Here is a 22424-nt window from a genome sequence, read left to right as displayed (position 1 = left end):
TGGAAGCCGCCCTGGCGACCTCGGCAACGTGGTCATGCCAGGACACACTGTTGGTGAGTATTCCAGTTATTCAATTATTCACTATGCTGGTATCTATCTTCATATGATCCAGTAGTACGGCGCCATCTTTTTCCAAGAAAAGTATTACTAGATTGTCAGTATGGTACAAGCCTGCTTTGACCATTTAGGACGTCGTCTACTAAATTTCACGAGTTGATGAGAGATTTTTTTCTGGGCATCCTTCAGCTGCACTCGTTTTAAGAACGTTGCTATTCAGTTCCGCCAATAAGTGGAGCTGAGAGAACCTACCCTCCCGAGTTATTATTATAACCTCGCAGGGTTCTGAGCTTAGGTCAAATGTTTTTTCAACATCCACAGACGCATCACGATTAGCTATCCAATCTCCCAAAACGCCATTCATCTATCCGACGGGATGGTCTACTGCTACGTTCGTGGATATGCCAGCCTGGAAGGCATTTATTGCGCATGTATCATATACACATATATTAGGTATAGCATTAAAAGATGATATATTATAACCAATATGTTTATTTTAAGTATTAGATTTCAGCACAACGATTTCGACTTCTTTCAATTTTCACCATTAAATTAGGATTTAACCTTAGCCGAAGCAGGTATAACTTAAATCAAATGAAAAGTTTAGGCGTCTGGCGCGTGTTGTGGATGTACAGTGTGGCCCAAATTGGGTGTACATATATGGGTATCTTGGAAACTATAAGAGATAGAAAATTGGTTAAATGAGGAAAGTTGTTTAGGGCATTTAGTTACTAATTTAGTGCCGCTTTTAGAACGATTTTATCTTTCTCCGATTTTGAAATATTTGGAAAAAATCAAAAAGTTGAATTTTTGAAAAAGGGCTGTATTTTTTTTTATTTCAGCGTATTTTTAAAATCTGTAGAAACATTATTCGAACAACTTTTTAAGGGTAACTCATACCTGAATTCAGTTTTTGTTTTCGACGTTTCGGTTTTGAGATTCCATCCTCAACTTCTTTTTCTCTTATAGCGGCCATTTCGTTTTTTTTTTTTGCTAAATTAAGAAAATCTTTTTTTGCCCTTTAAAATGATGTATAACACTTGATGTATATGAAAATATTTTATGTTTACGTCAAAAAATTAAATAGTTTATTTTTCGCTGAGTTGGCCTTGACTTTTAATGGCATTTTGTCGTACACACAATTATTATTAACTTACAAACTTGCTAACTTATACTTTTACATATTTTTTTAATAAAACTATTAACTACTTGTAACAATAATATTAAATTAAACTATTCAAAATGACGGTCGTTTTTGTTAAAACATTTCTCACATTTCTTTAAAATACTTCTAGTCACCTTGCGCAGGGTGTTTCTATTTATATTATTTAAGACATTCAGGACCTAGCTGGCCAATTTACAGCACCGCGGTTTGCGATCGTTTATTGTTAAATCCTTGCGTAACAAGTTTTGAACGTCCCGAGTATTATACGCGGGACACCCGTCCTGTTAAAACCACACATCACTCCGTATTTGTTCTTCAGATATTATAGCTCTCACGGCAGGTAATATCTGCTCTTTCAAAAGATTTAAATATCTTTGACCTGTCAGTGTTTGGTTATAAATAAAGGGCCCAATAAGGTGATTATCTAAAAACAATTATAGCATTTTACTTGAAAATAATTTTGTAAAATGGGTAATTAACTTATCGTACATACCACACGATACATTAAATCCAAATCTTACTTGTAGTCTACGTTCAGCCACTTCATGAGGATTATCAGTAGCATAAAAATGATGATTATGCCTGTTGAATACTCCGCAGTTGCTAAAAAACGTCTCGTCGGTCCAAATAATTTTCCTGCTAAATTAGATATTTCTTGACATTGCCTTACAAACCAGTTTGAAAATTCTAATCGTCTTGGATAGTCTGTATCTCTTAAACCTTGAACAATAGTAGGCTTATATGGACGATATTTATTTTTTTAAGGACTAATTGATCCCAAATAATTGCTCAGATTATTAAAAAATATAATTCCAATCAACTACAAAAATAAAAATAAATTATATTGTATCTGATTATATCATTTTTAAAACACTTAAAAAATAATATAATCAGATATTATCACTACTAAATCGAATGTTTGAGAATTTTGTTATCATGAACTCAAAAATACATTTTATAAAAATCTTATCAAAAGTTACATTTTGGTATTGTGATTTATCCAATGGATATAAATGCAAATTAATGTGGTATGCCCAATTAAACGTTAAATTAATGAGGCGGTGTAACGCATTTACTGTAATATTGTAACATACCACATCCCACATCATCTCTAATAATGGAATACATCATTCCGGTTATTCCGTTTAACTTGGCGGGACTATATTTACAGTTAATATAATAAACTACAAATATGAAATACTTTTTTGATCATCTTAGTTTTATTTGATCATCATCTTGTCGCAGTAATAAAAATAAATTATTTATTAAATCTTACTATATTAAAAATTTTTCGCAGTAAACATACAAAGATTTTGATAAAACAAATTTATAGCATTGTTACATTTATAGAAAATTTTGTATTGCTAAATTTCTATAAAATATTTAATGACTTTTTAAACATTGTATTAATGTTTTTGACTGTTTTTGTTACTTTTTTTTATTTTACTTTCTTGTTACTATTTTTATTTACTTTCTTATTTTCTTACTTTTAACATTTAGTATAAGAAATTTGACCAGGTACATTTATGTCTCTTGTACCCAGTTTTGTATATATTTATTTAGTTCTTGTATTTTGGTTTCTATATTTGTGTGTTTTGCTTTTTATGTATAGCTTCTCTATATCTAACCAAACCGAAAAAAATTAAATCGTTTCATGTATAAGCCATCCATCTCACTTTGACAAAAAAGTTGATGAAACTTGAAGCGATTTACCAGTAAACATGTATGGTAATAAACAGTTCACTAAGCCCAAATATTTTTTTAAAAATATGCATCTATTAATTGTGAGAAAATATGTAATGCTATTTTGAAATTCTTTTCAAAATTTTTTGCAATATATAGTAATAGTAATATTTGACGTATTTATTTTACTAGCATTTTTTGCAGTACCTAATAGGAACAGAAATAACACTGCAGTAAGTAGTATTTTTAATACGTTTAAAAACCGGTTGATTATTATTGTTAAAATTGTCATTCTGATGCTCAGTTAAAAATGCAGAATTGCGAATAATTTAAAATGGTGTATACGCTAACCGAAAGAATAGAAATTATTTTTCTTTATAACGCTGAAGATCGGAGCGCTCATGGAACCGCTATTGATAGCCATTTATACCAGAACGTCGGCCATAAGTATGTAGTAGAATTGGTAAGGAAGTTTGAGGACACGAGATCTGTTCGCAATAAAAAGTGTACTGAGAAAAGGGTGGTTGATAAAGCATGCCAAATTGAGTTATTGAGACAATTCGCAATGGATCCAACATTATCTATCCCGTCGCACAGTTCACCAATATTTCAACAGGTTCTGTACACACAATTTTGAAAAAAAAAAGTTTTTTCCTTACAAAATTCAAATCCTTGAATAAATAAGAGAAAACGATTTTATAAGAGAATGTAATTTTGCCCTGATGTGCCAGCGAATTGATGAGGACCCCAATTTAGTAGAGAACATCTGCTTCAGTGACGAGTTAACTTGTTTTCTAAATAGACTGGTAAACCGGCATAACTATAGATACTGGCATATTGGAAATCCATCCTGTTTTTCAGAGAGTCATACTCAGTATCCTGAAAAAAATTATGGACAGCAATTTATGGTTACGAAATCATCGGGCCATATTTTTTGGAAGAAAATTAAACTGCACAAGTTTATTTAGATTATATTATATTATATTATCAAGTATATTTATGGTGTTGGGATGCTAAGGGAAAATACTTTGTATTTCCAGCAAGATAGAGCTCCGCCGCACTACGCTTTGACACTTACATTTTTTATACATCGTTAAAGGGTATATTAGTATGCCCTTTAAAATGATAACCGATTTAGTCTTTTTTGGTATTGTTGAATAGATATTTTAATGCTTCTTACTTACAATGTCACACGATGGGGGTTTCCATTTGACATTAAAGTGAGGTTAGCTGGAGGTGGGGAGATGATTGACAGAACTTTTTAAAATATAAAATTTAAATATTCTCTTTTTTTTTTAAGAAGTTATTAAGGTTGACGAAAACAAAGAAACACAAAGTCACGGTCTCACAGCATATAATCGCAGGCTACAAGTGTTTCGCTCTTGCTAGAGCATTATCAGGTCTAAAATAAAGTAGAACTCAAAACAAAACTAAAAATTTAAACAAAAATCACTAAGAAACCTGTAAAAGCCGTATACAAACTTCACACGACATACATAAATAATAATTTTTAGGTTATAATGCTAAAAAAAAGCAAAAAATTAAAATTAAAAAATAGACGCAGCAATGTAGACTCATCGATAATTGAACCCGGTACCACAATATTAGAAGTATGGGTGTAAAACCTATCGACTCAGTAGACCGAATGTTAAATTAATTTAAATGTCTACATTTAACCAATATAAGCTGAAGATTATTACTAGATAAATAATGATAAAAAATATATATGATAAAAAATTAATACTAAACTATTAAAAATTAAATTTGGTTCGAAAGTTAAAAACATCGTCATACACATCAGAAGAGGACTCTTTTTTGCCTTTGTAATTTCCATTTTTCTACAGAATGTCAAACTTCTTACCTTTACGGAATTGACGAAGCACAGTTCCCATCTCTGGAGAAAAATTATGTGTAGAGGCCAGCAAATGGTTAGCAAACGCTAATTTGGTATCACTGACATTGGTATTTTTATATTTTTCGAAAAACGCTACGTATTTTTTAATGCGTGTTGAAATTTTTCTACCAGATTGGCTAATGTATACTGCGTTGCAATCCCCACACTTTAAGGAGTAAACTCCTGATTTTGAAAGAATGCTTGCCTTGTCAACTACACTGACTAATAAGAACTAACTGTTCTTTAAATTATTGATATTCTTAAAAGCAGATTTGACATTTAGAGAGGTAAAGAATCTATACTAGGAGACGGAAATAATAGTCAGTGACGTATTTTCAGCTTTAGGGCGCGCCGAGTGAAGCAAGGGAAGAGGGAAATAAATTCAGTAGCGGCAACAACTTCTCTTTAGTTATTATTTATAATGCCTATTATAATGGGATAGTAATAAAGAGGTAAATATGTACTTCCTATCTCCAGCTTATTTCATACAAAGAGTTTCTAGTTTTAAAAGATAAAATGATTTGAATTTCACATATGGGCTTAGTACCTTTACTATATTTATATATTCCTCTTATATATATAATTCCTATTATTCTGTTTTTGAAGGTGGTAGACATTGGTAGAGTAGTAATAAATAGATACAGTTTACACTTGATAACGGTTGGGGATACTACCAACCGAAACGTCGTGTTAAATGTTAAAATAAAGGCATTGCAAGTTCGAGAACCTATTTATTACTTTCCTATTATTCTAATTACGGGTAGAATTTTTAGTAAATAATCAGCGTCGCAAACCCTAAAACTCTTTCAGGTAGGTCAGGTACCTATAGTCTGCAGTACTAGCTTCTGCAGACTACTGCAGACACTTCTTCCAATCATCTGCTGTCACGCCATTAATAGCTTCACTTAACAACAGCTTAACGTCATTTAATTTAAAGGTTGTATTTTTTCTCGCAACTTCACCTTTTATCTGCGCCCATATAAGTTCTATCGGATTTAGCTCACAGTGGTATGGAGGTAATCGCAATAGAGTAACTCCACATTTATGCGCCATTTCATCGATAACATATTTAATATACCGGTCTTTATGTACCCGGACAATATCAAGCAATTGTACTTTTAGCAAATTTTCATCAAACTGGATGTCTTTTGATTTTATCCAGTCTATTATGTCGGCTTTTTGCTAAGCAGACGTAGGTAATTTTTCTACTCGGCGACTGTGATACGGCGCATTGTATATAACGATCACCGAACCGGATTCCACAAGCCGTAATACTGATGAAAACCACTTTTCAAATACGTCACTGTTCATGTCTTCATGGTAGTCGCCACTTTTTTTAGATCCGAAAACGTTAAGCCCGCCATCCAAAAATCCAGAGTTACCCTATGTGCGTAATAATCAGACGACGGCCCTTACCGGAAGGTCATTTCAAGCCTGTCGATAACCCGTCAAGGAATGCTTGCCGTGAGCTTGTGACATTTAAGTCCTGCCATACTTTTGAGCGAGTGTGTCCCTCATTTAACCAAGTCTCGTCAGTATAATATATCTTATTCCCTTTAAGCCTATGGTCGCGTATTTGTTTTAAAAATTTTCTTCGCCACAACACAATGTCATCTTTCTCAATTTAAAAGCTTTTGCGATTTCGCTTCAAATACCGGAAGTTTACACCGCGTAATGTTCGCTTTAAAACTCCAAGGGATATTTTGGTTAAAGAATCATCATAATCTACTTGAGCCTTAATTTTCTTTAGTGTTGGCATTTCATTTCTAAAAAAAAAACTGTGCACTTTGCGGCGAAGTATATATTTTATATCATCCTCTAGAACAATTTTCTTTCTACCTCTTGTTTCCTTTTTTTGCTTCTTGTTATTAATTTTAAGCGATTGGAAAACTGTCCTAGGACATAATTTTGTTAAACTTCCGCACAAATTTGCTGCGTCTTCGGCACATAAATCGGGATTTTGAGCGCGAATACTTTCTTTACCAGCGCGAAATCTTTTTTTTTACCATTGCATGTTCGCCCATAGTTAAATGTTTTTTCACTTTTTTTGGAGGAGGTCACGACTAGTCGAAGCTTCTCCCTGTTCCATTATACTAAAAATTAATATTTGAAATACACTTTTTTCACAAATTTCACAAACAAAACAACAAAAACACCGTATTAAACACCGAAGAAAAATACCGTAAATTAATAATATTATAAGTCATAAAATAAATTTATAATATATATTAATATATATTATTTATTATAATAACGTATAATAACGCAAGCAACAACACTAAAATAAACAATAAACCCGCAAACACGCCCATGGGATGTATCAAATCAACGTATAACAAGGAAAGCATGTTTCTGCGTTTATAGGCGTTGCCATTCTGTTAAAAGTAATGACTGTTTATCTCGCTGCCCCATTTACCGCGAAACAAGAAAGAAAAGGACGAGCAATATACTTGGCACCACTGCGCGCTTTATGCGAGCAAGGCGGGCCTATGACAACAGCCACGAGTTCACACAATTGGAGTAGGCGCGTGTCACCGGCTTTTAATGGATTTTGTATTTAGGGAATTAAATATTATTTTAAGCCACTCGAGTTATGTTGCTTGTTGGTTTTTTCTGACGTCACTGACTATTATAAACGACTTCGACTATAGCTAAATTTAAGGAGATTGAACCAAAAAAGGACAGGGATCTAAAGGAACTTTTTGTATCCTTATTATGGACTATATTATAGGTCAATTTAAATTTGTTTAAAAATTTGTAATAAATTTTATCTATTAAGTGAAAGGGAAATCCATTGTTAAGAGCAATATGTTTAATATTATTAAGTTCTTTAGCGAAAGCTTCTTTTGACAAGAGGATATTAAACAGTCTATAGAAAAGGGAATTGAAGGAGGCAAATTTGGAAAAGTAAGGAGAATTTGAAGAGTACTGAATAACATTATCGTTAGGATTTGCGATATGTTTCAAAAATAAGTCTACTATTGCATTTTTTAATTAGAAGGTCTAGAAAAGCCAAAGTACCTCTTTCTCTATCTCTTTCTTGCTCAAAGGTGAAAGTAATGCCTGGATGTAAAGAATGTATAAAACTAGGAAAATTTGGCAAGTTTTCCTTCTTTATAGCCTGGAAGGCATTTTCATTAGATGAAAAATATCATTAAAAAATATACGCATTAAAAATTACATTTAACAAGTTAAAAATTCTACTGAAAAACATTATTGGTTTAAAAAAATTAAAGTCGTGCCACTCTAGACATTAAAAGCAAATGCACAACTTTTTAAAATATTTTATCAGTTCTATTAACGTTGTTATTAATTAAATGAGTGCCCTATATGCAAAACTCTCTTATTAAATATACAAAAATAATCAAAAATACCAAAATATAGTTGTGTCGTATTATTCATATCGTAGATATACTCAATATAATGAAATGTGTCAAAGCAAAACTAACTTATTAGTATAATAAACCTATGCTACAAAAAGCGATTCAATGTAAAACTCTCTTTTTGCAATGTAACCAATCAGAGCGCTCTATTTAATTTTAACTACATCGTCAAAATTAAAAAGCACATGTTTATGACTGTTATTAACCCGTTAGATTACTTTTTTTATGATATACAATAGTGGTGCACTTATAGTGAAATGTTTTGATTTCTAAATAACAGTTTAAGTTATCAGGTAGTTTTAAGACCACGATTTTATTTTTTTTAAATTGGATCGTGTTAAAAAAGCTGAAAATTAACGACAGAAAACTAATATGCATCGATCCTATAAACTTTCCATTGGTCACAAACTAAAAGAATAGAAAGTCCCCATTTGAATGACAAGAGGATAATCAAATTCCAAAAGATAATATTGATGATGATAATGAATACGTAATATAAGTAGCTTTTTGTTTGTAATATATCTACATAAAAATATTTTTGGAAAACTTACTTAACGCTTTTTTTCTACTTTACATTAAAATGCCTTGTATTATATTTTTTTAATATTAAGTGAGAAGAGCAAAGCACTTTCAAAAGTATAAAATAATATCAACTAAGAAATAATATCTTCAAATGTTTCAAGCATTAAGCGCGTTTTGCATATATTGCACGCAAATAAACTATACTATAATATGAAAAATACGCTAAAAATTCAAACAGTTTTAAATTTAAGCAAACGACCAGCAGAACAGGAACAAAGAATCTGCTAATTAGCTGCAGGCGGTATTTTCCTTGTCATGTTCAATTGTTATTTATACATCTGAGTGCCATATTAAAATATAACATTTGTAATATGGGATAACTAAGGGTACATAAATACTTTGGAATTGCTTGAATATACCGTAATGGCATAGAATTCTATTTGTAATATATCATATATGTAATATTTAAATCCTATTGCATTATAATGGGATTCAGCATACATGACATCGAGTTGCAAGCAAATATATCTAGAATAACAATAAGAGTAAATCGCAAGATCTTGCGTTATGTAAGTTCCTATCTGGGATGTGATCATCAATCAAGCGACCGCCAAAATTAGGCTGCCGAAAATATAGTATAACGTCGTACTAACCCCATTCAAAAGCCGGATTTACATTGCCCCGAGCAAATTTCGATGCCCATCCCAAAACTTGGAATTTACATCGAAAACACCCCAAAAATCTCTTTTTACTAGTAACTATAATATATCGACACACTTAAGAGCATCTATAAAAATACACATGTACGATTTGATGACTGCCTAAATTAGAAGTAAAAGGGATTCTTTATTAGCAAGAAGATTATACTTATTTGACTTTTATAGTTTGTTCTAGAACTTCTGCGAATAAAATGTAATTCGAATGGATTCTAAATTTAGATTTATTATACCATATCCAATATCTTGGGGCTTTTAAAATAATATAAAGGCTAAGCTTTTATGGACCCGAGAGAGTTGTTCAGAACGGAAACGTGCTAGGTCGAGTTCAAGTTTACAGGAAAATGCAATAAAAGATATTCTCGAACAAGTTTAACTTGACATTGGTGGATTGCAGAGTTGTTCCGTCATAAATAGTATATTTACATTTAAAAAAAATAAATATTCTATATTTTAAAGATGTTTATAAATAAAAGATGTTAAATATATTTTTAAGTAAACTATTTCCTCATAACTATATTTGTATTTGGAAGGGACATCGACAGACCAATCGTCTTAACCTAATGAAATGAAAATGAAAAGATAGTTTATTGTACTGGTGTGCATAATTTAAATATAGGTAGAAAGGACATTTATGCGATCCTCATGCAAAATAAGGAACTACTTATAAGAATAAGAAGAATGGAATTACTATTACTTATATAAAAGAGGTTTACTTATAGTATGGTGGCTATTATTAAAAGATTTGAAATCATAATTTTAACTCATTACTTGTTATTTGTACGTTTATTCGCTGTGCATTTCTGATTTTTTCCTTCCTGTTTTTGTCGTATATTTACATCTGCTAGTATTGTAATGCCAATTAAATAATTTGTACTACTCTTTTTTACGGTAAATGTTATGTCTAGTCGATTAAGCGCGATTGTTTAGTCTATATGGATTATGGTATTTTAATATAATTTTACTTCTTCATTTTCATTTTCATCATCTTCTTAATTTTGCTAGGGTTGTTTTACATGTATGAGTTGGTATTTTAGTGCCACAATATTTATAAACCTTTATAATAGGGTGTATTATGTGTGCGGGTTGGTAGAAAATGTTGACACATTTTATATTCGTCTATGGTCTTGCGGCGGAGACCTAGTCTTGTATTGCCATGGTGAACCCTTCAGTTTTGGGATGCTGAGGTCATTTGGCTAGCCATGAGCGGATTTTGTTTTGTGCTGCTGTTATGTGATATTATAATGTCTTCCGTGGATTGCATTTTGGAATTATTATTAGAATTTGTGTGTAAGTGCCGTTGCGCACAATATATCATTTGTGTGTAGTTTCCGTTGTTGTTTTATTATCCGTTTTCAGCTGTCTGGTCACTTACATCTATAGTTTCTATTTCAAAGACGTGTTAATCTTTAATATCCGCTTTTACTGGTATTTTAAATTGTTACCAATATTTTCACTTCTTATTATTGCTTGATGTAGTGATCTTTGTCTTTGCTTTGGAAATATTTTTGGAGGAAAAGTAAAAAAACGTTTTTCTAAATAACGCCATTTTTAAAACATTGTATTGCAAAAACTATCCAATATATCAATTTTTGCAACGATATTCGGCAGTGTTAAAGAAACGAAGTCTTATTGTGGAATATTCGTATTACTTATATAAAAATTATATAATAATTACTCTATTGTAAGACGTACTAATGTTAATGTTACAGGTTAAAATTGGCATTTTATACTCTTTATTAAAAGCACTGATTACAGTTATATTTTCAAAATAGATATTTTACAAATATTAATGATTGATACTAGTAATGCCCTCTCTGTAATAGCCTCCCAAGTAAACCATAGTTCTGTTCTCTAGCCATTTCAAATTACAGTATTCTTTTTTTTTTAAGGACACATTTAGTTTTGTACATTTCAGCTTCATATTGTACTGGTTGTTAATGAAATTTTATTTATACTCTTATAAAACCCGGTTCTGGACTAAAGAAATATTTTAGAATTTAAATTATATCCCATATTGATTATTTAATTATTTTATAACGAATAATGATTAATTGGGCATGTACAATTATTGTGTATGTTGTACTGTTCATAGTACAATATCTGATTTTGGCTTGACCATACCAGATATGCTGGTTGATTTTACTCGGACTGACCTATCTAATTTTTGTCTCTTTTTATCTAATGTAAATATTAGTTTTCTTGGAAGATAGCAAGAAGTTGCTGGTCTAGGCAAAATCGAAATTGATTGTCATAGTGACACATATTTTCGTTGCCAACTTCCTTGGGCCACAAATTTTGTTATTTATTTTTTATAAAAGGTTTTATGGTACTTATAAAAAAAGTTAAGTTATTTTGTTATATATTTCGATTGGCAATACACTTTGTGCGTGATTGCTTAAATACGGGTTTGACCTCTGCGGTCGTTCCTTTTCCCAGACCGCCGTCATGAAGTGAAGAGTGCTTTAGTTCTTTTTGAAATTCGTGTGAATTTTACCCATATGGGGATATAATTGACTAAATGTGGTGATAGTAAATCAACTTTTTGGGCGTAATGCTATAATTTGTTGTTTTGTTGAATTTACTGGCCTTTATGGCGATTTAAAACCTAATAATTTTTCACGTGCCCTCGAACATCGGCAAAATAGCGGTTCTGATTGGCATTGGCAGGGGACAATTTAATTAGCAAGTAGGTATTCTTGAATTTATCGTTTATACTGATAGTATAGGTTTTTTTTCTTTTCTTTTGGCTACTAGAGCTACATAACATGGATTTTGAATGGATTTTTTTTTTGTACGGACCTGATTTCTTCATGCCACATGGTGCTTTCGTTTTGGGGTTATGTACTCTACTGGCTCTAATCTAGAAGGAGATTTTAAGCAACTGTGAGCTAACGTCTAACCTAGACCACTACCAGACCTTGGCATATTGTGAAGTGGAAGAGGTGAAGCTTGGAAGCCTGCAGTTTTTTTCTTTGACTGGGATTTGGATGTCTGGGAGAGTCTCGAATCTGAAGTAGTCTGCTGTGTGTGGAGCTAGGTGACACAACATAACATTTTTTTTATTCACTTATTTTATTTTTATTATCACAACTTTTATCTTTTGAGTTGAGATACATACATAAGCTTATTTAAAATTTTATTGACATTATTTAATCGATGCTATTTTATTATTGAATATTACTGATAAGAGTACATATATATGTGACAAGTGACTCCTGTGAGGTAAGACGCAGCCGGCTTCGTAGTACTACGAGTATATACTTGGGTTATATTATTTATTTTCAGACTACTCCTAAGATGTCAAATTTTCTCAGATTAGCTAGTAAATATTAGAGTAAACTAATAAAAGGGTAATTTTAAGTGGGGAAGCTTCAACAGTTAGGGTTATTTTTTTTTTTTGCTTAGGTCAATGTCCGTGGCGGGATATACCGGGCCATGTAAATTATTAGTTAAATTGAATTGAAGCTTCATTCCCCAAAAGGTTTGGGTGTAACATAATTTATTTTATTTTGACAACCACACTTTGATTGTGTATTTTTTGTGTGATGTTGTGGTTCCTTATTACCAACTTAAATAATTATTCCTCTTAACGATAACATAACATAATTCTCTGTGATAATCAAGACTTAAATAAATTGTTATTTTCTGTTGTTAATTTGTTTTTCACTTGAGTTGAGTAGGTTGGAATATCATAGGTAATTTGGAAACATTAGTGTATACTGATTTGACTTTGATTTTGTTTTCCAAGTTTCATTTTGAACTTGCCTAAATAAATTTTGATAAATATTGGGCGTCCTTTGGGATTATATAAAATCCAAAACTTGGTGGCGCCATACTGATTTTGACATTTAGTTGGGTAACTCTTGGGTAGTCACTACCTAAGAAATTTTGGTTCATTTGGTTGAGAAAGAAGCTAGAACCCACATCGGCTTGAGCTAGCAGCATTGTGAAGGATTCCTTCTCTGGGCGTTTCAGGTAAGAGGGGTTAAGTTCCTCCGGGCATCAAACAACTTTTGGAGACCCTCTTAAGGCCATAAACCTTTCACTATTTTTAGTACTTCTTTTCTTTTGATTAACTTGGCATTCATCGCTTCACCACCATCATTCCATTTTATTGCACTTTAGAAAAAAAAATATAACACTGGCGCCCCAATTTACTCTTCTTTCTCTATAGTTACCCAAAATTTTTTTCTTCTTTCACTGGATTGGACTTTAATATTCATATTTTGGATTTGAATTTTTTTTAAGGTTAAGGTGAAATTTTAGGACAGGTGTTCAAATGATATTTGGATTTGGAATAGGATAAAAATCTTCTATTTAATTTTTGGTGAATTTTTACAGGAAAATATAGGAGTTGATTTTGGTAACCTATTAATTTTGACCTATCTATTCATATAGTACATATATATTTGTTTTTGATTTTTGTCAATTTTTTTTAGTACAACATGTATAAGATTACAATAGAAAGATTGCAAAAGGATGAGCTGGAATATGAAGTTAAAGTTAGAGGTATTGACCCTTCTGGTACAGCAGATTCCTTGCGTAAATGTTTGCGTTCCCTTTTACAATTAGAAAAATCAGGCAATTCAGTTCAAAGCTCAGCAACTCTTGACCCTGATATCGAAATTCCGATTTGTGCAAATAAACTTACTGAGTTAAAAGATTCAATTTCATCTTTTCCGGGCACAACTACACAACATTTGAAAATAGAAACAAAATTTGCTCATTTAACTGGCAGAATAAATAGGATTACAGACACCGATAAAGAGGTGGCTTCAAAAAGGTCCTCTTTACTTCTTGAACTTACAACATTAGTTTCTGAGTATGAAAATAAAATAAAACTTCTTTCAGACTCTAACATTGATCCACCCTTAGATAATAATTTTGAAGTAAATACTTTATTAGATTCAACTCGAACTTCTATTCATGATAATTCTACGCCTACTCGAAATGAAGTTAATATGACTGCGATAAATACCAATATGCAACCATCTACATCTCATTTCAAAAGTGTTCCAGTTTTTAAATGGAATTTAAAATTTTCAGGTAATAAGTCAGGTTTAAGCTTCAATGCATTTTTACAGAGGGTAGAAGAACTATCTATTTCAAGGGGTGTTTCAAAGGCAGAACTTTTCAACTCAGCTTCTGATCCTTTTGACTGTCAAGCTTTAAATTATTATCACTTAATATCTAGATATGCAACAGATTGGGACTCTTTAATTAAATTAATGAAAGATGAATTTGTACCTCCACACTTTGCTGATAAATTATGGAAACAAATTTTAGAAAGAACTCAGGGTAGTGATGAACCGATTGGTATTTATGTTGCAGCTATGTCTCAACTTTTTGATAGAATGCCTACTCCAGTTGGTGATCAGTTAAGATTAAGAGTCTTAAGATCAAACATTTTACCTTTTTATCAGGAAAGATTAACTTTGCATGAAATAAATACACCTTTTGAACTTATTGAATTGTGTAGAAAGTTAGAGGAGACTCGGTTAAGGGTAGAGGATTTTAAACCACCTAAGAAGGGCAATTTGTCACTCGAACCTGATTTAGATTATCAATATAATAGGACAAGTTTAGAAAATTTTAAAATAAGTAGTAAACTTAATAGTACAGAATTTGACAATCTGAATAATTGTGAATCAATAAACTCAAATTTTCAAAATTCCAACAATAATAATAACAGATTTTCAAGTAATTATAACCAGAATATACCTCATTCAAATCAGAGTTCTTTTCTTAATACAAATAGATTTGCAAATAATAATAATATTAATAATCAAAATAGGCCAGGACAAAATCAAAATTTTAATCAAAGATCTAGTAACCACAATAAATTCCAAGGTTCAGATCGTTATGGACAAAACAGAAATTTTAATTCTAATAATTTTATGAACAGTTATTTTAAAACAGGTCCTAGTGGTCTAAATCATCAGAATTCTGGCAACAAAAATAACAATAATTTTGGTAATGCTAATTCTGGAGTAAAACTTTGTTTTAAATGTGACCAACCAAATCATTTTGCTAAAAATTGTACATCAAAAATTAAAAAATGTTTTGGCTGTGGAAAAGATAACTTTACTAAAATAAACTGTCCAAATTGTAATAGACATAATAATCAGGGAAACGGCTCGAGAAGCCAATCTTAGGTCGAGGGTTTGCTTCTGGTTTTGATTCGACCATGGATTGTAAAAATAAAATTGTACTTGACTATGTATTAGTACATGTAGGTCCAGGGGAATGTCCTTATTTATCAGTAGAAATTTTTGGGTCTAAATTTTATGGTCTTTTGGATTCAGGTGCAAATAGGACTTTTATGGGTAGTTCTGGTTGGGAAAAATTGAAAATATTGGGAGTTACTTTGGACATTAATAGGAGAACATCTTGTACAATAGCTAATAATATGTCGTGTGAATGTATAGGCGTTGTTAGCGTGCCTGTAAGTGTAAAAGGAGTTATTAGGGTTATTGACATTTTTATAGTCCCAGAAATTCGTCATGAGTTGGTTTTGGGTATTGATTTCTGGAAAAGCTTGGGTATTGTTCCTGACATGCGTCGAGGTGAATGGCATTTTTCTGAAGAACCTTTAAATTCTGAAATTTCCTTGATTCAGTGTGAAGCAGATTTATCTGCAGAAGAACATTTGGCTTTGGATAAATTAGTTTCATCTTACTTTCAAAAGATTGGGGATAGGCTGGGATGCACTTCAGTTGTTAAACATAAGATAACCACTAATAGTGAGCCTATTAAGCAAAGGTATTATCCTGTATCACCTTTCAAACAGAAACTCATTGATGAGGAGGTTGACAAGATGTTGGAGTTGGGAGTCATCGAACCATCTACTTCAGCTTGGTCGTCTCCGGTTCTTCTGGTGCCTAAGAGTGACGGCAAAATGAGATTCTGCGTTGATTTTAGGAAATTAAATGCTGTATCCGAGCGTTGTGCATATCCACTTCCCTACATTTCAGTTATTTTGGATAAGTTGGGCGGAGCCAAATATCTTAGTTCTTTGGATTTAAGGAGTGCTTATTGGCAGGTTGAATTGGAGGAAAATAGTAAGCAGTATACTGCATTTACCGTTCCTGGACGTGGTTTATTTCAGTTCCGTAGACTTCCATTTGGATTACATAATGCCCCCGCAACCTTCCAAAGGTTGATCGACACCATCCTCGGTCCCAAGTTTCAGAATTCAGTGTTTAGATATATCGATGATATTATTCTAATAAGCCCAGATTTTAAGAGCCATTTACAGCTTCTAAAAGATGTTTTTCAGTGTTTGGAGGAGGCCGGTCTTTCACTTAATAAGGAAAAAAGTAAATTTTGTAGAGCCGAGTTAAGATATTTGGGTTATGTAGTAAATCGTCATGGAATTTCTGTGGATCCTTCCAAAGTCGAAGCCATTACTAACATGCCAACTCCAAAATCAGTGACAGAAGTTCGTAGAATTATTGGTATGCTCTCTTGGTATCGTCGATTTATTCCTACCTTTTCTGATATAATTGCACCATTTACCAAACTTTTAAGAAAGGGAACTAAATTTTATTGGGATGTAAAATGTGATGAAGCTTTTCAAAAAGTTAAAAATTCCTTGATTTCAGCACCTATTTTAACTTGCCCTAGGTTTGAATATGACTTCGTTTTGCAAACAGATGCCTCAGGATATGGGGTTGGCGCTGTTTTATATCAAATTTATGATGGGCGTGAAAATGTAATTTGTTATATATCTCGTACCTTGACTCGACAGGAAAAGTTATATTCAGCTACTGAGCGAGAACTTCTAGCAGTCCTATTTGGTATAGAAAAATTAAGATGTTATTTGGAAGGTGCTAAATTTTCGGTTATTTGTGATCATCATAGTTTACAGTGGTTGGATAATCTTAAAAATCCTCAAGGTAGATTGGGGAGATGGGCTTTAAGGCTGCAGCAATTCGACTATAAAATAATTCATAGGAAAGGGCGCGATAATGTAGTAGCGGATGCTTTATCGAGGAATGTCCCGGTAAATTGTGATTCTGTTCAGTTCTCCAACCATGATTTTCATAAAACTAGTGATTCTTGGTATATTAAATTGAGAGATAGAATTGTCAAAAATCCATTAGATTTTCCTCTTTGGAGAGTTAGTGAGGACAAGATTTATAAACATGTGAGGTTAGATTACCCAGATTTACGTGACGCTGCTGACTATTGGAAATTAGTTATTCCTAAGGATAGGAGACACGAGGTTTTTGCAAGCTGCCACTGCTCGCCTTTAGGAGGTCATTTAGGTGTCTATAAGACTTATGCCAAGATAGGCAGATTGTATTATTGGCCAGGGATGAGGTCGACCGTGGTAAGGTTTGTGAGACATTGTGTTACTTGTCAGAAAATCAAACCTGAACAAAAGAAGCCAGCAGGCTTAATGGTTTCTAATTTGGTCCCTAAACATTGTTGGCAGGTTGTGAGTATGGATTTATTTGGTCCTTTGCCTAAGAGTAAACGTGGCAATATGTATATATTTGTGGTCACTGATGTATTTAGTAAATTTAATCGTTTCTTTGCCATTAGGAAGGCTAATTCTGCTAAAATATGCAATATTCTTGAGGAACATATTTTTCTTTTTCATGGAGTTCCAGAGGTTATTAGGTGTGACAATGGGGTACAGTTTAAGAGCAAAGAATTTCAAAATTTAGCAAAAAAATATGGATCTAAAATCATGTATAATCCCAATTATCATCCTTCTCCTAATGTTACAGAGAGAGTCAATAGAGTACTAAAATCCATGTTAACTGCTTTTGCTTCGGAAAATCATAGAATATGGGATGAAAACCTAGCAGCTTTAGCTTGTGCAATTAATACAGCAACTCATGAAGTTACAAGTAAAACGCCTTACTTTATTAACTATGGTACTGAAATGATTTTGCATGCATCAGAATTTTTTCAATATAGGGACGTTAACCAAAATATAGTTTCTGATCAATCTCAGGAGAATTCCATTAAAAGGGTTGAATCTTTAGGGAAGCTAAGGGAATTTGTATCGAAGAAATTATTACAAGCAGGCCAGAAATCTAGGGATCAATATAACTTAAGACGTCGAAATGTAGAATTCAATATTGGTGATTTAGTTTGGAAAAGATTGTATGCATTGTCAGATGCAGGGAACTATTTTACTGCTAAGTTGGCAGGTAATTTTGAAGGTCCTTTTAGGGTAAAAAATAAAGTGGGTTACTGCATTTATGAACTTGAGGATATGCATGGGAAATCAAAAGGAAATTGGCATGTGCAAGATCTTAAACCTTATTATGATGAAGTTGGAAACTAGCTACCTATTTAATTTATTTTTTTTATTTTCATTGCCTATTACTTAACTCAATAGATAATTAAATTTAATTTGGATGGTAGTGTAATTATTTTCTTCATTGGCTATACACCTATAAATTAGTATTTAAAAAAAAAAAAATTTTAGAAAAAAATTTTTTTTGGGGGAAAAAGAGGGTAGCTGTTACAGGTTAAAATTGGCATTTTATACTCTTTATTAAAAGCACTGATTACAGTTATATTTTCAAAATAGATATTTTACAAATATTAATGATTGATACTAGTAATGCCCTCTCTGTAATAGCCTCCCAAGTAAACCATAGTTCTGTTCTCTAGCCATTTCAAATTACAGTATTCTTTTTTTTTAAGGACACATTTAGTTTTGTACATTTCAGCTTCATATTGTACTGGTTGTTAATGAAATTTTATTTATACTCTTATAAAACCCGGTTCTGGACTAAAGAAATATTTTAGAATTTAAATTATATCCCATATTGATTATTTAATTATTTTATAACGAATAATGATTAATTGGGCATGTACAATTATTGTGTATGTTGTACTGTTCATAGTACAATATCTGATTTTGGCTTGACCATACCAGATATGCTGGTTGATTTTACTCGGACTGACCTATCTAATTTTTGTCTCTTTTTATCTAATGTAAATATTAGTTTTCTTGGAAGATAGCAAGAAGTTGCTGGTCTAGGCAAAATCGAAATTGATTGTCATAGTGACACATATTTTCGTTGCCAACTTCCTTGGGCCACAAATTTTGTTATTTATTTTTTATAAAAGGTTTTATGGTACTTATAAAAAAAGTTAAGTTATTTTGTTATATATTTCGATTGGCAATACACTTTGTGCGTGATTGCTTAAATACGGGTTTGACCTCTGCGGTCGTTCCTTTTCCCAGACCGCCGTCATGAAGTGAAGAGTGCTTTAGTTCTTTTTGAAATTCGTGTGAATTTTACCCATATGGGGATATAATTGACTAAATGTGGTGATAGTAAATCAACTTTTTGGGCGTAATGCTATAATTTGTTGTTTTGTTGAATTTACTGGCCTTTATGGCGATTTAAAACCTAATAATTTTTCACGTGCCCTCAAACATCGGCAAAATAGCGGTTCTGATTGGCATTGGCAGGGGACAATTTAATTAGCAAGTAGGTATTCTTGAATTTATCGTTTATACTGATAGTATAGGTTTTTTTCTTTTCTTTTGGCTACTAGAGCTACATAACATGGATTTTGAATGGATTTTTTTTTTGTACGGACCTGATTTCTTCATGCCACATGGTGCTTTCGTTTTGGGGTTATGTACTCTACTGGCTCTAATCTAGAAGGAGATTTTAAGCAACTGTGAGCTAACGTCTAACCTAGACCACTACCAGAGCTTGGCGTTTTGTGAAGTGGAAGAGGTGAAGCTTGGAAGCCTGCAGTTTTTTCTTTGACTGGGATTTGGATGTCTGGGAGAGTCTCGAATCTGAAGTAGTCTGCTGTGTGTGGAGCTAGGTGACACAACATAACATTTTTTTTATTCACTTATTTTATTTTTATTATCACAACTTTTATCTTTTGAGTTGAGATACATACATAAGCTTATTTAAAATTTTATTGACATTATTTAATCGATGCTATTTTATTATTGAATATTACTGATAAGAGTACATATATATGTGACAAGTGACTCCTGTGAGGTGAGACGCAGCCGGCTTCGTAGTACTACGAGTATATACTTGGGTTATATTATTTATTTTCAGACTACTCCTAAGATGTCAAATTTTCTCAGATTAGCTAGTAAATATTAGAGTAAACTAATAAAAGGGTAATTTTAAGTGGGGAAGCTTCAACAGTTAGGGTTGTTATTTTTTTTTTCGCTTAGGTCAATGTCCGTGGCGGGATATACCGGGCCATGTAAATTATTAGTTAAATTGAATTGAAGCTTCATTCCCCAAAAGGTTTGGGTGTAACATAATTTATTTTATTTTGACAACCACACTTTGATTGTGTATTTTTTGTGTGATGTTGTGGTTCCTTATTACCAACTTAAATAATTATTCCTCTTAACGATAACATAACATAATTCTCTGTGATAATCAAGACTTAAATAAATTGTTATTTTCTGTTGTTAATTTGTTTTTCACTTGAGTTGAGTAGGTTGGAATATCATAGGTAATTTGGAAACAATAGTGTATACTGATTTGACTTTGATTTTGTTTTCCAAGTTTCGTTTTGAACTTGCCTAAATAAATTTTGATAAATATTGGGCGTCCTTTGGGATTATATAAAATCCAAAACTTGGTGGCGCCATACTGATTTTGACATTTAGTTGGGTAACTCTTGGGTAGTCACTACCTAAGAAATTTTGGTTCATTTGGTTGAGAAAGAAGCTAGAACCCACATCGGCTTGAGCTAGCAGCATTGTGAAGGATTCCTTCTCTGGGCGTTTCAGGTAAGAGGGGTTAAGTTCCTCCGGGCATCAAACAACTTTTGGAGACCCTCTTAAGGCCATAAACCTTTCACTATTTTTAGTACTTCTTTTCTTTTGATTAACTTGGCATTCATCGCTTCACCACCATCATTCCATTTTATTGCACTTTAGAAAAAAAAATATAACATTTTTATAGTATATTTTTAAGTTAAAAATAGTAAAGATCCCTCATTTGATATATATTCAAATAAACTTATTTCGCCAATCTAATACTACTTTTAACCTAACACCTTCATGGACTAAAATAATATATAAAGAATGAACCCTAAGAAAATAGCTTCATAATCCAAAACGCTGTATTTACTAGTTTTATTCTTCGGAATAAGTTATGTCCATAAGTAAGTAGAAGATTATAAATATAAAAATATTCGTCCAAATACAACATACGTTTTCGATGTTCTTATTCAAAAATGGCTCATCCAAGATTTTTGTTTCAATATAACAGATTTAAGGAAAGCTTTCCAACCAAAAAACAATAAAAATCGCGGAAGAGACAAAATCAGAAGATTACCTTTAGCCTTCTTTACAACATAAGCATTTAATTTGAAGTTGTGATCTGGTGAAAAGTTATTAATACCAAAGTCTATATATTTCAACAATATATAGAAATATACAAATATATATTGGAATATATAGACTTTGTTAATACTTTGTAAATCTTGATCAAACTGAAATTGAGCTATAAGAGGATTTTGACGTGAAAATGAAAAATCCAGTTGGGAATCATCCGCATATTGCTGTAATGTTGAGTGCTTTATACAAGATATGATTTCAGCAACATAATAGTAGCATTGATAAAACGATAGCTTTAAAAAATTTTCAGGACATCAGTTATGTGTAATAAACCACATAGAATTAATAAAAAACATCGTAAATACAATTCTCTTTTCATTTTTTTCAAACAAAAAGTAAAAAACTTTTTGTTTTCTAAACTAAACAATGACGAATTAATTTTGAAAATTCCGTGTATATTATAGTTTATATTAATTATAAAAATAAAAAGTAATAACTGTTATATTATAAAAATTTGATTAGTTTATAAACGCTAGATAAGACAAGTTTTGTCAAGATGTACAAAACTTGATGTGTTTTACCTTAGAACATTGAAAGGCTATTAATAAACAACAACTTTGTTTGAGTTCAACATGTGCACAGAGGCAAGAGGGCTGTTCTGTTCACAAACATATTAATCGATTCTGTGTTGTCA

General features: G+C 32.0%; 1 protein-coding gene and 1 long non-coding RNA gene across 6 annotated transcripts in view; one reads left to right on the top strand and one right to left on the bottom strand.

Moving 5' to 3' along the window:
- Positions 1–22424, bottom strand: part of LOC126745853 (high affinity cGMP-specific 3',5'-cyclic phosphodiesterase 9A) — a 332464-nt gene that overhangs the window by 165195 nt on the left and 144845 nt on the right. The window lies entirely within an intron of this gene.
- LOC126745862 (uncharacterized) lies at positions 12016–20685 on the top strand. The gene is made up of 2 exons (XR_007663739.1): positions 12016–12149; positions 19930–20685. It is a non-coding gene; the product is annotated as an uncharacterized LOC126745862 (long non-coding RNA).

Source organism: Anthonomus grandis, chromosome 16, assembly GCF_022605725.1.
Source record: "Anthonomus grandis grandis chromosome 16, icAntGran1.3, whole genome shotgun sequence".
Classification (NCBI taxonomy): Eukaryota; Metazoa; Arthropoda; class Insecta; order Coleoptera; family Curculionidae; genus Anthonomus; species Anthonomus grandis.
This window is presented reverse-complemented; position numbering and strand designations above follow the sequence as displayed.